The sequence below is a fragment of the Palaemon carinicauda genome, unplaced genomic scaffold, assembly GCF_036898095.1.
Source record: "Palaemon carinicauda isolate YSFRI2023 unplaced genomic scaffold, ASM3689809v2 scaffold233, whole genome shotgun sequence".
Classification (NCBI taxonomy): domain Eukaryota; kingdom Metazoa; phylum Arthropoda; class Malacostraca; order Decapoda; family Palaemonidae; genus Palaemon; species Palaemon carinicauda.
The window spans coordinates 153658-160000 of NW_027169954.1; positions in this window are offsets into that span (position 1 = coordinate 153658).

Below are 6343 nucleotides of genomic sequence, written 5' to 3' on the forward strand. Positions count from 1 at the left end.
TATAATTTTCCTTTAATAGTTGTACCCAAAAAAGATCGAACATGGCGTATCTGCGTCGACTTTCGTCGTCTAAACGAGGAAACGATCCCTGATCGATTCCCAGTGCCATGTACTGACGATATTTTGTCTTTGTTAGGTCAGAATAAATATTTTACCAGCTTGGACTTACTTAAAGGCTTTCACCAGATATCATTAGAAGAAGATAGTATCCCATACACAGCCTTCAGCACAGCCAGGGGACATTATGAATTTTTACGGATGCCTTTTGGTTTACGTTGTGCTCCTATAACATTTACAAGAATGATTAACATAGTGTTTGGAGACTTGTTAGGGGATATATTGCATGCCTATATGGATGATCTTGTAATCTTTTCCAACACCTTAGAGGAACAACTACGTAAGTTAGAACTAGTACTACAGAGATTAAGACAACATAACTTAAGGGTAAAGATTAGTAAGTGTGAATTTTTCAAAACAGAATTGATATATTTGGGTTTCATGGTGTCAAGCCAAGGTCTTAAAGTAGTCCATGATAAGGTGTCGGCTATACGTAATTTTCCCATACCTACTAATGTCAAGGGAATACAGCAATTTCTGGGTTGTAGTGGATATTACAGGCGTTTTATACGCAACTATTCAATAATAGCCGCTCCTTTAACTGATCTTACGAAGAAGGGTGTAGATTTCATATGGTCTGAGCAACATCAACAGGCGTTTAATACTTTGAAAGATGAACTGTGTAGTTCTCCTATCTTAAAATTTCCTGACTTCGGTAAGGAATTCTTCATTGCAACAGACGCCTCAGACTTAGGAGTAGGAGGGGTATTGCTTCAGCAATATGATAAACAGTTTTTCCCGATAGCTTTCTATTCTCGAAAATTGAGAACTTCCGAAAGTAAGTATGCAGTAATAGACAAGGAAGGACTAGCTATTGTTAATTCGCTAGTGCATTTTAAGTTCATAATTTACGGTTATCCCGTTAAGGTTCTTACTGACCATAAACCACTAACAGAGTTCTTTAAAGGCTTCAATCACAGCCCTAAACGAACTCGGTGGCATTTAATCATTCAAGATTTTGGCGCAAGAATCGGGTATTTACCTGGGAAAGCAAATATCATTGCGGATGCATTATCACGCAACCCCGTGTCATCTTGTACGGAGTCTTTAGCTGAATTAATAGATATATCAACATCCATGCCTATTGTAAAAACAATATCTGAACAAAAAGATTTAGGCTGGAGTGCTGAATTGTTACAGACTGAGCAAAGAAAAGATCAGAAAATAGAAACAATTATAAATGCTTTGAAAGGCAATCATAAAGAAAAAGAATATATAAAGTATAAGCAGCAGAATTATGTAATCAAAGATAATATTCTGTGTAGGACTGTGACAAGGAAAACCCGCAATACACCACATGTAACTAACGACCAGGTAGTAGTACCAAACTCACTTGTTTCCACTGTCCTGAATTGGTTGCATTCAAATCCATTACATGGACACCCTGGGTTCTCATTAATGTCACAGAAAGCCAAATCATTGTTTTATTGGCATACAATGCTTACAGATATAAAAAGACACATAGCTAATTGTCGCACATGTCAGGAAAACAAAGGGCATACGAAAACACCTGTTAGCTTAGGAGCTTATCCTGTTCCCAATCAACCCTTTGAAAGAATACATTTAGATTTGTTAACAGGATTTTACGAGTCAGACAGAGGAAATAAGCACCTCTTAGTGATTATAGATGCTTTAACTCGATATACAGAACTAATAGCGCTTAAAACTAAAACTGCGATTGAATGCGCTAGGAAGTTTTACGAGTGTTACATTTGTAAACATGGAATTCCACACATGATAATCTCAGACTCGGGTGGTGAATTTAATAATCACTTTCTTATCTCATTGTGTGAATTCCTCAACATAAAGAAGGTTAATACCATGATATATCACCCAGAGTCGAATGGGCTAGTGGAAAGAGCAAATAGGAAGATATTAAATATATTAAGGGTAACACTAGGGGGATCAGACCCCAACTGGGATATTGCAATACCGGCGGCACTGAGTACTCTGAATCATTCATATCATATATCAATTAAAATGTCACCGCATGAAGCATTGTATGGTACCCCAGTTAGAACACCTTTCCATGTATTAACGCCTACAACTAATCTATCAAATCCTTTAAAAGAATGTATAAATGCAAGTATAAGTCGATATGATATCCTTCGAAAGAATTTAGAAGAATCACAAATCATAATGAAAAGGAATCATGATAAAATAGCGAAACCAACTAAAACATATACCGTGGGTGATAACATCTATATTCAAATCAATGTCAGAAAAGGGCTCAACTATAAACTAACACCTAAGTTTGAAGGCCCATTTAACATTTTGGAAATATTAACGGCCAATAGGTTTAGAATTCAAAACGTAGCCCAACCCACGGATGAGAGAATAGTACCATTGTCTCACATAAGAAATTAAAAAGAAGTGAGGAAAAATTTTAATTTTTGTAACTAAAAAGTTTTCTTTTTAATACAGGAGTAATTACATATATTTTTTCTCGTTACAGGTTTCCAAGATGAATTTTTTGTTGTTGGGAGTGATATTGTTCGCTCAGACATTTTTTTCGTATGGGATGAGTTCTAAGACTAAGAATATATATTTTAAATATGGCAATATAGTTGAAAGACAAGAAGACATTTTTATTACATCAACCAACGTAATTGTCGAAGTGCATATGCAAGCAATTTTTCTTCAAGAGAATGATGTCACTAGCTTAAGAACCGCCATTTCAAGGTTTTCTGCATCATTGGATGAGTTGCATAGGAGACATTTTCATTTGACTACTAAGAGTTTGCTTGGATCAACATTAAAAGTTGCAGAGATGCTATCTGATGACTTGAAAAATAAGACTGGAGAGACAGGATCTTTGGCTTATGACCTTTTGATGTGGACTGTAGGACACGAACAAAAAGAAAGACGGAATCCGTTCATTTATGCTGCATTAAGCATCTTTGGGTCTGTTGCAAGTTTAGGTTTAGGACTTTCCAATCGTCTTAAAATTAGTAATCAAAATAAGAAAATTGAGTTCTTGACTCATAAAGATGAATTGATTATGTCAGAACTAAGGGATCAGTTAGCTTCAATCAATAAAATTATGGATTTGTTAAATGAACATTCAGATAATATCGTTCAAATTATGGAAGTACAGGATTTGTTAGCAACATTAACGTATTATGATTCAAAGATAGATCACATACATAACAGAATTGCACATTTCATTGAGAAATCCAAGGATTATGTAGAAGCTATCACGTTAGCAACTAAAGGTGTATTGTCGCCCCATTTGTTGCCTATACGTTACTTAAAATTAGTTCTGGAGAACACTAGGGATAAACTAGGCTATGTTCCTTTGTTAGACGAACATAGGTTAGAATTTTATTACAGCCTAATTACAGTAAACGTAGATAATAACAAGATTAGGATTACAATTCCCTTTGATTCTTCTGATGCCTGGCAATCTTACAGGATATCACCATTTCCGACTTTCATGACGAATCACTCAAATCCAGTAATATCCAGTTTGACAGGACACGTATTGATTTCCCCAGACAAGGAAACATATACGGTCATTAAAGACTTAAATCAATTAACTCACTGTTCAGACGCAATGGATAGAAAAATATGTACAGCTGACTCATTTGAATTCCGTAAAAACTTGATGGATTCATGCGAGTTAGGTATAGTGCTAGACGGTGCTCTCTCCCATACAAGTGAAAATTGTCTGGATAAGCTTTATCCGTTTGACAATAAAGAATTCAATTGCAGACTAAATAATGGCTCGTGGATACGATACGACAAGGACGGCTTCAATGTATCATGCCCTGACGGATCCACATCCTACAACCACATCTTCGTCGCAGCAGATGGCTGTATCGGGACTTCCCCGAATTCCATGGTGACTGGCCTACGGACAATCATCAGAGAACGTGCTTACTTCGCGAACTTCACGTGGACCTCTACAACGCCCGCACTTCCTCTCCCCTATAAAGGAAGTGTGGCGAAACGCTTAATGAAACTTACCGAAAAGGACCACCTGTCGCCGACTTACAAAGAGATTCTTCACCCTATATTACTAGCAGGTTTATTTGGAACGGCGTTAATTTTTATCGCCGTGAACATCCTTGTTTGGCGTAGGTTACGGCACAGCAAGCAGCTACAAAGGAACGAGTTGAATAGCCCTGACAATACCCCTTACTTGATCCAGTTCAAAGCTGTATGAGTGGCCACCTCATTCGCTAAGGGAGTAATTTGTCAGGATGATGTTTGTATGAAAAGCTGATTAGTACGCTAGTAATATGTAATTAAAGAAATTCTCTACATTTGCATTGTTAAAAATACATTTAAAATAACATTTAAAAAAATAAATAAAATAAAAAAGGATATAAATCATTTTTTTTCTCTCGGCATCTAATAAAAATATATAAGCCGGAATGTTAAAAAAGAAAAGAGAAAAAAAAAAAAAAAAAAATATAAGATATATAACAGAATCTATGGGCATCTAATAAAATGTATCAGCCCTATATATAAATATATATATATATATATATATATATATATATATATATATATATATATATTATATATATATATATATATATATATATATATATGTACGAAACCGTGGTACGTGTACGTACCAGGAATTCGTATTTGTGCACTAAAAATTGAGTATCTTGTTTCTGACAAAGGTAACAATTATTCTTTATCAAGTTACCGAATCATTTGTAAGTCAGAATTTGTTTTGTTTTTTGGTACCATGTAATCATTTGCTAGCAATGTACCATATGTATGATCTTGGTTTTATCATGCATTTTTCTTTTTGCTTTGGTAATATCTTTTTTGTATGCATTATTGTTATTAGTTTTGATGTGCCTATTTGGACATTCGTCCTCAGTTGGATATAGCTAGTTTTGGACAATGAATGATACGTATGTCCAGTCACACCTAATAACCATGTTTCGGCTTGTTGTTAAATTTTTGTAAAAAAATTGAGATAGCTGGCCGAGCTTATGTAATATTTAGAATAGTAATATTACATGTTTAAAACAAATGACGTAATATGTCATGTTGGTTGGAAGAGCTGGCCGTGAGATTTGCTATGGTCAACTCAAATTGTGTACAGGATGTAAGATGCTAAGTTGTCATTCTTTCTTAGTGTCAACACATTGTCTCTTCGTGTGAAAGTTTGTGACGTCACCGGATGCAGGTGTCTTCCGATTCCGTCACTTATCCAAATTAAAGCAAGTGTACGATTTTTGGGATATCAGTAATTTGTTCAGTTCATATCAAAACTTCACCAGAATTGGTCATGTGGACCAACACAGCTTCCTCCAGTGATGGAGATGTTTAACTCAGTTGTTATTCACAATAAAACTTAAAAACTACTAAAATGTGTTCAGTAAACCATTCAAATACATTTGAAAACAACTCATACTCAAATGTGTGCTTAAGACAGTAGCACACCAATATATGTACCGTAGCATGACTTTTTAGCATATGAATGCTATTTTACTGAAGACAAAGAGTCTTATAAAATAAAGAAAACTCAGATACAAATAACCTCAAACCCTTTCACGGCCCTTCAATTCACTTTCAAACGTTGATTGTTTAACAACATTTCTGTTTACCCAACACTCTCTCTCTCTCTCTCTCTCTCTCTCTCTCTCTCTCTCTCTCTCTCTCTCTCTCTCTCTCTCTCTCTCTCTCTCTCTCTCTCTCACTTAGTTTGCATAAAATTTACCTTTTATTTTCTTTATCAGCTTATCATCACGAAACATACGATGTCACATAAACCACCCATTCTATCTCTAATTATCACTATAATGTCTATTTAAGTAATAGAAAGAATTCTATGTTTTTTCACTATCAAAATAAAGGTTTTAACTAATCATACAAAACTTCAAAAGAAAGAAAAAAAAAAAAACCTGGAACCTAAAACAAGAGATTTAGAAACTCACATCTTACCAGCCTTTATTTGGTGCAAAAATTATATAAGGAAAATATTTCATTTCTACTTTCATGAAACTCAAACTAGCCAAAAAAAGTGCCATATATTTTTTTATTTTAACAAGATATAGAGAGAGCCTCAATGAAAATATTGATAATGTCTTTGATTTTGTATATATATATATATATATATATATATATATATATATATATATATATATATATATATATATATATATATATATATATATATATATATATATATATATATATATATATATATATATATATATATATATATATATATATATGTGTGTGTGTGTGTGTGTGT